Source organism: Ooceraea biroi, chromosome 7 (genome assembly GCF_003672135.1).
Source record: "Ooceraea biroi isolate clonal line C1 chromosome 7, Obir_v5.4, whole genome shotgun sequence".
Taxonomy (NCBI): Eukaryota; Metazoa; Arthropoda; class Insecta; order Hymenoptera; family Formicidae; genus Ooceraea; species Ooceraea biroi.
In genome coordinates this window covers 6795680-6808260 of record NC_039512.1, presented here as the reverse complement: position 1 = coordinate 6808260, position 12581 = coordinate 6795680, and the positions used below count along the sequence as shown (strand labels likewise).

General features: G+C 39.0%; 1 long non-coding RNA gene across 1 annotated transcript; it reads right to left on the bottom strand.

Moving 5' to 3' along the window:
- Positions 1-4590: 4590 nt before the first annotated feature.
- Positions 4591-6552, bottom strand: LOC105282096. Its single transcript, XR_003406821.1, has 2 exons — positions 5766-6552; positions 4591-5220 (listed from the first exon to the last, which is right to left on the bottom strand). It is a non-coding gene; the product is annotated as an uncharacterized LOC105282096 (long non-coding RNA).
- Positions 6553-12581: the final 6029 nt, after the last annotated feature.

Genomic DNA, 12581 nt, shown 5'->3' with positions numbered 1-12581 from the left:
CGCCTTCTCCTGAGGTCCGCCTAAGGCTTCGCATTCATCATCGCGGACCACCTTCGGTGACACACGACGTATCGAGATTAACGCGGTGTCTGCATCCGGCAGCTCCTTCTTACGCTTATCGAAATTCCACTACTCCCCCTACTCTCCTCCTGTTACACGTTTCTCCATCTCTTCTTTTTACATTTATCCAGGATTATTTATGTCACGAAGTTGACATATCCGCGCGAAGAAGCTCTCGCGATTAGATGTTTCTTACATATTTCAAATGTTCCTCGCATGTTTTCTCGAGCGGTGTCAAATCGCTCGGCTTGACACTTATAATAGGAGGACTTCATTTCAAAGGACAACCTACAAGATGCATGACATCAAATGGTATTCAAATCGCAATGGTATTTATCGGAGTACTTCCTCTGAAAAGATTTGACGTTAATGTTCGAGAAAGAAACGAAGGTGGTTAATAACATTGTACGATGAGATATCCACTCCCCGTGGAACTGGTCGATGGAGCTCGTCGTGGTACGGAGATTGATGCACGACAACGTAGTTAATCCTTTTTTTTGTTACGTCGTGATATCGTGTATCACCCCGTGTACTTACATGTACGCGTAATCTCTAATATGCATAAACAAGATTGATGGGTACCACGTGCACGATTTTCGAAGTGGCGGACTTCCGTAAGGAGAGAACGTCCTTCGGCCCTGAGGACACCGAGGAACATGTAGGTGCCGCAAGGCGGGGATTAATCCTTCTCCTGGATTTTTCATTGTCGACACCGACCGGTTCGTTCCTGAACCCAATAATTACCACGGCGCTCGATCGGCTCGACCTCGGTGGTGAAACGACAGGCGTTATGCCTCTCGCTACGTCGCGTTCTCTACGCCGCGGAAGGATGCTTCGCGTAATGAGGGACCGATAATTAGAATGCTCAGACGCAGGAATACGCGCGTATCTCCGAAGAATGCTGAAATGTTTGCAGAAGGAGACTTAATGGGACAAGTCCCATGTCCTTCGCACGTCTAAAGTTAATAAATTATCGCAATATCGGAGACATCGAGTTGCATCTAGGGCGGTAAAACAGAATGGCGCAATTTCGCATTTGATTGATCGGATATAATGCATCATGTATAAGTGGAAATTGAATACGGTATTAAAGAATGTATAATAATATAAGATTAACAATCTAAAAGCTAATATTTTTAGTCCAAGGCCTAAGTAATCATTTTATGTTACTGTAAAATTATATATAACATTCGTGAATTTGATAAATTATTAATACGCTCTTTCAACGGATATTTTTTTCTTTATCGAAATTATCAAATGTGACAAATAGCGGCACATTATATAGTCTCAAAATTACATCGCATCCAAAAAGAGAAATTGACGCGCCCGCCGCGCGACGACTCGGTCTATCGATTAATTTCATTGGTGGCCGTCGTGGAAGATGCATGATTCCCAGGTAATAAGCGTAATTACAAATTTAACGCACTCGATGTCCCGGCTTGGTGGATACGCGCAAGTCCTCGGACGCGTACGCAGATGAACCGCATCGAATTGCGGAAGAATCGAGCCGCATCGCCCGAAAAAAATCATCAGAGAGGAGGACCGAGGATGGCAAGCACGGCGGGACAAAGGGCGCGCGACTTAGTTCCGCATGGACCTTTGACGACCACCACGCGTTGACGCTCGTCCTTCATCCTCCTCATCCCCTTGTTCGTCCTCATTCGCCACCGCGCGGCTTCATCTCTGCGCATCGCGCCTTCTATCGCGCGCTTCCGCCGCGAGCTACACGAGCCCGCCAAGGCGATGACGATGATTAATCGTCGCACCTTTGTCTCGCGATAATGAGATTTCGGTTTACGCAACGCGCTCACCTGCGGGAGCTACTCTCTCTCTTTCTCTCTATCTCAAGATCGTTCGACATTCCCCTCCCGTTCCGACGTTGGATCGGCGATTTGCCTCCATAGAGACGCGATCTACTCGTTATTAGGAATATCAAAGAGCCTGAGAAAGAAGCCATAGTCAGCGAGAGGGCTTGTAAATTACGAGGTGCTACGCGAGTGTCATTAGGAACCGATCCTACAGAAGTCGGCCGCGCAATCGTACGGTTGAATTATCGGATCGAGGAAAGCTGTTCACACGCGGTAAAACCGCTCTTCTCGCTACTATGAAATGTCAAAGTATCGGGCTTGGCAATATTTTTTGCTATTCTGATTTACGATAAGCACAGCAAGAAAAACGAATCAAATCACGGAGAACGTAAGGAAATGTTCAGATGCCTCTCTCATATTGTCGGCTTAATCACATAATTAGTTCAAGACATGACTATCGTTCGTTCGAGAAAGAGAGACAGAGTGAAATCATTTTTCTCCAAAGTTTATCCGGGAGCACGTGAAAGGTGCGGAGGTCCTCTAATTGCGTAGCCGCGTTGCGAGCTTGTGCTCGTCCGGGCTCACTGTTAAGGAAACGGGCATGTGCATATACAGATGCTCACGTCCCGTACTCGAGACGCGAACGCAGGGAAGCGTGGAACATTTGACTACGGGCTGTCAGAGTGTCAGCCAAGCCCATCCTCTTTCGCAACGTAGAAAATATTGTAATTGCCCGCGCGGAGTTTCCTCCGTGACATACGCCACCCGGACATTACCCGATTCGATTCCCAAGAGGTTCATAAACCTCGTGCCCTTGAAACCAAACGTGATATCGCTGTCACATACAAAAATTCAGGCGTATCTAAATTTCTCGACGGTTAAAAATTTTAAAAACTCTCGACATTTTCTTCATTTGAATATGCTAATATACTTGCAACATGTCAACCGTCTCTTTCTTAAAATAAGTACATTAAATATACTTTCTATAAAAGCTTTCTGTAAGACTTGAAATAAGAGAAAACTGAATGTTATATTTCGATATCTAACTCACCGTTATTTATTAAAAAAGCTTTTGGAATACAAATCATAATTATACAAGATTGATTACGTTTACTTCATGGACGTGAAAAGTTCAAGCGGAAACATTCGAACGCTTGCATTCTTAAATAGCAGCTTCCGAATTCCACGGGCGCGCCCTTCTCGGTTGTTCCCATAGATTCGGGCCTACAAAGAATCACACGGTGACAAAAGGAAGAAGAGGAGCGGAAGGGTTGAGAAACGCGAGAAACACGACTCTCCGTTTGTATAGGCATGTCACAGGAACCGATTGTTCTCTTGAGTGTCTTCCTCTTCTTTTTTCCTAAAACAAGGTGAAGTTAAAAGATTCGTCAACCAGAATCGCGGTCGGCGCTTGCAAAGCGATCTCTTTCGGACGACAATCGATTGTTCGATAAGTATCAGACTCATTTGTCAACCGCAGTGAACCGTTTAAATGCAAATAAAGCGAAGTGGTCAGGTTGGCACGCGGCGTCAGAAAGTCTACAACGGAAAGTCAAACGCGAGCACGGCCTGTTTCTCCGAATAGAAATTTTTCAATTTGTATTGTGTGTAATTGTAGTTCAATAATTTTTCTTAGACATAGAATGTATATTATTACTGTACAATTTTACGCAAAAGTACATGAATGATTATTTTATTATCCTTATTATTAGCTTTTCTCAATTACTGAAGCATAATATAATTCAGGCTTGATAAAACCCTGAGAGCATAGTTCTTACGCTTCATCTTCTTCATACAAAGATAAAAAGGAGAATAACGAAACTCCCTGCAGCGACGACATGTCCATCTTTTCCTTTTGCCTTTCGAAACAAACGAGATGTGAATCAGAGAGAAAGAAGGGAGTAGCCTCGAAATGAATAGTATAGTAAAAAAATAATAAATTAACATACCCTCGTGGGGGTCTCTCTCTCTCAAAGCAGTGCCGCCATTATAGTCACCGTGCAACGTGCTACTGTTAATTATGGCGTGCCGCCGTTGTGCGTACCTTGGCGTGAAATACAGCAAGCATTACCCGCCACGTCGATTCAGATGTTCAGCTTGATAATCATACTATAAAGAAGAAAGCTAGATTCTTTGGGAACAAATATAAACGAAAACTTGCGATTCATACACACACGTATAATACATACTTTGAAGATTATCCTTTTATTTTGAAGAACGTTACTGTTACTGTAAATTTATTGCGACCCTTTCAAGATGGATTCCAAAGCACAGAACAGATAAAAGTTTTCGCAACCTAAGAGTGTAATCCGTCTTTTCCAGAAACCTAAGAAACCTAACAGTAATTCAATTTCCAAAATAGAAAGCGCAATTTTCTTTCCATCGTCATATTTTCATCTCCATTACTCACTTCCATCGTTTTGATGTGATAATCCAGAAAAAATTGTGGTCGGTATGCAGATGCCTACTTGTAGTGTTAAGAATTTACGCTATCTAACGCTATCATACATGAGTTGCTTGCATTATTATTTCTCTTTTTATGCAAGTTTGCAACAATTATACTACTTGAAGAACATAAAACAATAATACATGAAGTAAAGAAAAGAACCACAAAAGTTTATTTTGCAATTATATCTTATTTAAAAACTCACCATATAAATAGAACTGTTCTCCTTTTTATCTATCTCTCTATTAAAAATTATCAAATTAATGAAATATTTTTTCAATATTTTATTCATAAGGCTTACTTTTTTCTTACATTATCTATATTCTTATATTTCAACAACTTATCGAATAACATATAATGATCATCTGGTCATCAAAGTTCATTTTTCCAAAACAGAATGCAATTTATGCCTCCTGTTTAAATAAACAATATATGAATAAACATCACACTATACTGAAGGAGGGAAGAACAAATACATAGATAATCTCCATATACACGCGTATAATGTGTATCATTGGTGGGAAAACAGCATTGAAGCCGAGTGAAGATCGAAGGACAGGATGGCAACGGTGGCGGCTCGATTGATTGCGCCGCAAGAAGCTGGCCAGCCCTTGCCTTCCCACCGATGCCACAGAACGGACAGATGGACGCACGGCTATGCGCTACAGGTGCTGCACAGGAAGGAGATCCCTCCTCTTTCCTGATCCTGCAGGAACGCGGGCTCTGCGGTGTACTCTCGCAGATACACTCCAGCAGTGGGCAAGGGACGAGACCCGACTTTTTCTGCGTCCCACATTCCGGTCACGTCGCTCATCGCGTAGGATTTTGCCTTTCGTCACTCCGCTGTGCTCCTTTGATCGACGTGCAACGCCGTCAGCTCCATGCAATTGCATTTCGGGAATTTCCCTGTTAGGAAAAAAATCTTTCTTATTGTCTCCGTACATTATGTAACATTTAAAAATGGTTTGGTGATCCGAATCGAAATTAAACATTTAATTTGGCAGAACTGTGACAGAAATATTATTAAAGTAATTAATCATTTGTTTGGAAGATATCTAGTGTTATTGTAGGAGTTTACAGGACTTGGATGTTTTTTTTCGTTTAAAATCATACCTGTTTAAAATGTCAAGCACACGTTCTATATTTTAAATTAATTTTATTTAAATTTCCTCAAAAATAATAAATTATTTTCATAAATATTTTTATATTTTAGAGAGTTTACTGGATTTAATGTTCTATAAGCCAGAGAAAAATTTATATAAACTTTTTCAACATAAATATAAATAAACTCAAAAAAAATTAAAATAATTGAAACTCGAGAAACTTACTGTTGCTTATTTAATATCCTGCAAAATATAAAATTACATGGTTCCATGATGCCTTTTTCCGTCAGATTGATAAAGAAATTAAAAAGCTAATCCGTCTAATCTTTCTACGAATTCAACACCTACCTGGCTACCCGCCCGACTGTTTCCGCAAGGATCACGAGATCTCTCGTGTCGCACGCAGGAGGGAGACCATTGGCGAATCACCACCCTCTTGAACCAACGCTGACTCGATGTGGGAACTGCATCCCACCCCTAAGATAAATCATAGAATAAAATCAGCACAAATATGTATATACGTACGTGCGTATGTACAAGAACGCAAGAGCATGCTGAAAGAAAGAGATGACCGCAAGGAGGCGACGATCGAACGATACGTTAGCGGGAGAAGGAAGCAGAAGAGATGAGAGTGAGAAGAGAGAAAAAGCGCGGTGCACGGGACGTATATAAAGGTATTCGGGATAGTGAAGGCAGCAGAGCGGCGGCCACATCAAAGCGCCCACCGACTGGCCGGACTTCGAACTGGACTTTCCGCGCGTGTTCCCGCGGGTGCGTGTACGTGCCCGTGAGAGAACCCGCGTGGATCGAGCGAACAGCTCCACGTCGCGTTGCGCCGCACCGACTTCGAGGTGCTTTGATTCCGGTTGAACCGGTGTTGCGCGTTGCGCGCCCGGCCGTGGATGAGCGCGCGCGTGTGCGTGCGTGCGTAGCGACGACTTCCGAGGCTCGCACTCGTCGTCGCGGTACACACGGAAGGGATAATGTCGCAGCATCCTTCTGAACACCGTGGAACGACCGTGTCGTCGCGTCCGCCCGGCACCGTCGATGTTGTTCCTTTTATCGAGAACGTATGCTGTACCCACGTATCCCCAAGTGGAACGTTAACGATAAGCTGTGGAGATGCTGAGCTATTGAGTCTGAAAGTACATTATTAATTTTAGGTAGATACATGTACGCATCGAATATAGTTCTGTATTCGAATTGAATCATTGTTAAGCAAATCATTGAATGATTTTCTTTCGGAGCGTTACATTGCTTGTATTCTAGCGCGAATTTTGAGTGAAGAGGTAAAGCGTTCATGATGAATGGTACAATAGAACGACAAGATAAGATAGAATGATTGGATGATACCACATTGGTGGTAGCTTGCAGTGAATTGTACTTTTAACTGATTTAACTACGCGTGAAAAATATAATTTTCATCATAATTTAGATCTTAGATACTGTAATAAATTATGAATATATTAATATATGACTAGAGATGTAGATAACATGCCTTATATACCTTCTTCTATTTTTAATAAGCCATAGAGATGGGATGTAATTTCATGTTTATGGAAGAAGAAATTTTGTTGATGAACAATCATGATATATATTACATAAAAAGTTGTTTGTTACATTTATGAAAATTTTTTAAATTCTGCATAAAATTATTATAAAATAGACAACTAAGCGATTATTGAAGGCAATTTCATATACGCATTAATATTTTAACTCCCCGATTCTCTGTGGTTAGCATCAACTATTAGAACCGCGAACCGCACAGGATACACTCTGAACCATGCCCAATTTCAATTTCATTTTGATTGAATCGTACCATAACGTCAAATCAAAAAGATAACGGTAACCCACTGTGGGAACTCACAACAATAGCGCATTCACCATAATAACTCATCCACATACAGAAAGACCTCAAATAATGTCAACGTAACCGCACGAGATCTTCGGAAGGCATAATATTCTTGTGGCTTTGTAACGCAAAATTATTTTAGGAAACTTTCTTTAAAATAAGAGAACAATAAGTTTTACATATCTTACACTGAATTAGAGTCACAGTTAGTAGAATAAATATTAGCAAATACATGAATGTGGGTATTTCTGTCATTCCAATTTTCCACTAAACTTTGTACTTCCCTTGGAATAGATCGGGTATAGAAATGCGGTAAAATGCAAATTACAACGAAGTACTATGTCATAATGACCCACATATTACCTTGTCTTTCATGCTGGGTGACATTTGTCACCTACCAACTATCCATAGAAACGGCACGTGCAATACTACGATGCTTCGCTGTTTGTCCTTATGACAAATCGATATGCTCGATATTAGAATAGTTCAGCATACTAATACTGATGGATTTCATAAACACGTTGAAACGAGAGGGATGAGACGGTGAACGAGATCCGCGACTTCAAATCGACGGAGAAGAGAAGGACGCGATCCTGACCACCGCGGTGGGTTACTCCCGATCGTAAAATAACCGAGGCGCAGGAACCCGACGAAACGTGCAATTGAAGTGTCGAGCCGAGCGTGATTACCGTCATCAGCGAAGTTCAAATACCGGTGTAAACGCTTCGCACTTTCGAGTCACTGGGATATGCGATTGTACGAGATAGTAAGCGCGCGACTCCACACTTTGATCGGAGATTCGTATTACGATGAATTGGCACGAGGGGAAATTGAAATCGTTTCGAAAATCACTCCAAAATCACTCTTTCCAGTAAAAGTTAATATCATCGGGATAATATTTCGATTGCTCCTGTTCCATCCCAGCATCGCAAGATTGTGCAACGTGCAAGATCATTTATGATCACTGTCTCGCAACGATACGAAGCTGTGACTTCACTTTACTTATTTCCATTAGTGCATTATTATATTTACAATTTACTTTTATAGATTTTCGTATTGTTATATTGTGAGCTCATTAATCTTTCATATATATTTCAGCAGAATCGATTCTTCGTATTCATAGTAATCAGATTGTCTCAATGCTATTTCAGTACTTTGAACTTTTCTATTTATATAATAATTGCATTGTGTTTTATTTTATAGTCAGGTTCCGGCGAACTTCACTTTAACTATAGCTACAAGTGACGTAAAATGCGATTAGAAAAAGTTAAACTGCAATTTAATTTATATCTATTGTAGTTTATCTCAATTGTCACATTGCTCGAATTATCCTGGAGCGCTTTACGTATACGTCACATCTAGCACAGTCCATAGTTAAGTCTTAGATGGAAATAATATAGTAAATTATAATATTTGACATGCATTACAATTGTAAGCTTAAGAAACAAGAGTATAATAATTCTTGCACGAAATAACATATAAAAACTGCTCGTTATATTGTGCAAATAAATCATATCGTGGACAATAAATTGTCCCGCGGTTACGCTGCGATGACGCTAGGAGACGCAATTGGCGTCACGTGACCGCCAATTTTCTCTTATGCTTCATTTTTAGCGACAACACGATATCTACAGTTTGATATGAATATCTCTTGCAGGTATCTGTTTGCAGACTGCAATGTAATGGAAGTTGTTTGGCCTATCACCATAAATTGCAGACTTAGTCACAACTTAATTCTCCATTAAGTTTAGTATAATGACGACGATAGCAAATAGGTGCGATAAGTTCGTCATTACTACTTACGCAAACGAGTTATGTATGACATATGTGATTAACTATTCTATACCATTATAGTTTTATTAAAAACTACTTTTTCGTATTAATAGTTCAATACTATGTATGTGTTTCTATGTGGTACCAACAAAATTTCTAAATATTTTAAAATAATATATTATTTATAAATTTAAATTATGGGAATATTAAAACTTAGACATTTATTTAAATTTTGCATCATTCATGCATTGATATATTATGAAATATTCTCAAGTTGTATTTTTATAGAATTTTATGGTCAATAAACGACTTGGATACTAACTATGCCATCTTGTGTTGCATCATGCAGGCTGTTACCGCTTTTGCACGATGTGGCGGCCTCTGCACGCACCTGATGGAAACATGTGCCATTTTCTTTCCAGGAAAAACATATTAGTTTTTAATCTGAAAAATAGAACTTCTATATTTTTTTACACTTTACACTTCATATTTATTTTTATAGATTTTAGAATACTATATAAATTATTTCTTCTATAATAATATTATTAATTATTATTTACTGTTAATTAATATAATATAATTTGCAGATATCTTTGTTGTTGTCAAAATTTCAATTTTATATAAAATTTGTCAAACTTAGAAAAAAACTATGATTTATACTACTAAATATGTTTGCTAGTTTTTAATATGACAATGTAATTAAGAATACCTATACAATCGTATATGCAAGCATATCAAAAACCTTTTTCAAGTAATTAATTATTCTAATTAATAAATCGTCTTTTAGTACTTTAAATGAAATATCAAAAAAAGATAATTGTTCGAGCAAGCGATCTATCACAAACCTTTAAGCATATTGAGAGTCTCAAGATCCTTTTATCGATACATTTCTCTTCGCAATAATTTAGCACTAATCGAGTGCTTCGATTAATTTGCATGATCTACGATCGCAAGTGCGATCGTATTCGACTGTCAATTATTCATCTAAGTCATTTGCGATGATCTCTCACCAGGCGTCATCGTCTCTCGAAACGATTCGCACGGAGCAGGCAATTAGCAGTCTGCAGGTTGCTTAATAATATAACGGTCAATTTGCCGCGATTAGTCGGCGTAATGATAGTTCCCTCAGATAATTTATTGTTAATTATTCCCGGCCGCGGTCTGCCCTTGCATACGTATATGTCCGTCAGGCGCCGACAACTAAATTGACAACTAATTGAAATATTGCTCGCGCCCATAATCAGAGGAAAAATTATCTCACCGCCGTGGTAATGTTAGAGCCCGCGCAAGAGTACTTAAACTCCCCCTTCCTCGTCGTGTCTGTTCTCCCCTACTCTCTTTTTCATCGCTCAATCCGGCACCGCTGCCTTCATAGGACGAATAGGTTCTTTTCGCGGAGACGCCAGATATTACACGGCAATTAGATTATCCGGTCGATCGTCGCCCCAGCAAATTGCGAGCTGTTAATTGTAAAATTTAACGCCGGGTTAATGAAAAAAGTATGGCTCTTTAATCGTTATTTAATTATAGATTTAATTTTGCATGATTTGAGATATCCTGTTATAAACGAATATAAAGAAGTTTAACGATTACTTTAGCAACTTAAAGAGTTAAGTACCTGTTATTCAAATTTATGTAGCAATGGTTTATTTATAAAATAGAAGAAATCCAAGATCTCTTGATCATAATAAATTCAATAAATACAATCATGCCTTATGAATTTTATAATAAATCGACATTCTATCATTATTTTGAATGTATATACTTTGCAGCAATATGATTTACATAAAATTTAATAATTAATTTACAATTCAGTGATTAGAAGCATGATTGTTTAAATCTAAAAACTTTGTTAAGTCCTACATATTTTTCATATTTATAATCCATTACTTCCGGTCGTGAATTTTTCGGATGTTTCTCAATTTTCTTCACGAAATCACATTCGTTTGACCAATTACTGAAGTCACCAACGAGTTCGAGGTTTTGTTCGCTCGTATGATGCAACAAAAGCCAAGAAAAAAGCCGTCAGAGCTGACATTACACAAGGTGCGCATAAAATCTCATGAATTATCGCGTGGCTCGACGAGCGCGGCAGACTTACGTGTTCGGAGAAGCAATGCTCCTGGTATGGCTGCGAGATGGCTAGAACTGCCGATCCAACCTATACTTACCGTCACTGAGATAATCTAGCCCTAGTCTAACCCACCGTAATCCGAGCGGCGAAGGGGAAGCCGCAAACTCTCGTATTGAGACTCGCCGGGCTCACCTTCCTATTCACCCAGCAAAACGTGTTTTGTCTTCAACTCGGTACACGGTTCTTGGCTCGGCTTTCGACATGAGCCATAGCTTCGTTTAACTCGTTGAGCGAAGTTTAGACAACTCTGTTAGCGCAATATAATTTACTACTGTCTTTTGTATCCGTGCATAGTATTTAGAAAATGATAAGATGAAAGTGTATAATTTCTTTAAGTAATAAAAGAAGATATTTAACGTTCCTTTCTCTAGTAATGTTTGACAATTTATGTAGCTGATAAAGGCAGTAATGTCTGAAATAACACAGATAAACTGAACCAACTTTGTTTACCTATTACAGGTATTCTATCAAATCATGAAATGCAAAACAGTATTTATCAATCGGCATTTCTTTACCAAGCCATTAACGAATAGGATTGAACATGCTTTCACATTGTTAGAGAGGGACTTCCACATTGTTCTCAATAATACATATAATAATTTATTATATAAAGTATAACGTGATTTTTTCTGACTAATACACAAGATAATATTCTATTGATCTAAAATTCATGGACACCCTATACAAACCTGACAATGATCTGGGTCCGTGGGTGGTGTGGTATCCTATGGGTGAAGATGCCTCGACCAATGGGATTGGAACGTGGGTGGTTGCAGTGGTATGAGTTTTCTCTGTCGGCTGTGGATTGCGTGGGTTGCACGGTCTGCAGGATGCAGCATCTTACAAAATGGTTTCCCGGGACCATGTCTCTCGTGATCACACACTTGTGCTATGCACGCCATTTCACGAAATCACAATACTACTCGGGATCCCACACACGGGCGTACCATGCTGGCATTTTTTGCTTGTACAATATTTTCCAAGTATCAAGATACGCTAGATAATTATTTCCACGAAGAAATTTTCTACTCTAGGTGTCGCACATAATCGATAAACTTGTTCATAGACACTGCAGAAACATTTCAATGCAGAAAGCAAAGAGTTACCAGGAAGAATAGCAAGATAGTAAAAATAACAGGATAAGTAATATTGTTTCTCAGGAATATGATTGATATGGTGCGAACATTTTATTGATTACTTGATGGATTGATGGTATGATTAGCCATGAGTGAAAATTGCAAATGTAACACAGAAAATATCCAAAAGACTGACTACTTTATATGGAGTTATGATCACTGAAATCGCTATTTTTATCGGATTATTATAGAAAATTAAAAATTACTACATATATAAATAGTATTAATAAAATGATCAAATAATTTATATCTTATAGACAATCACTTTA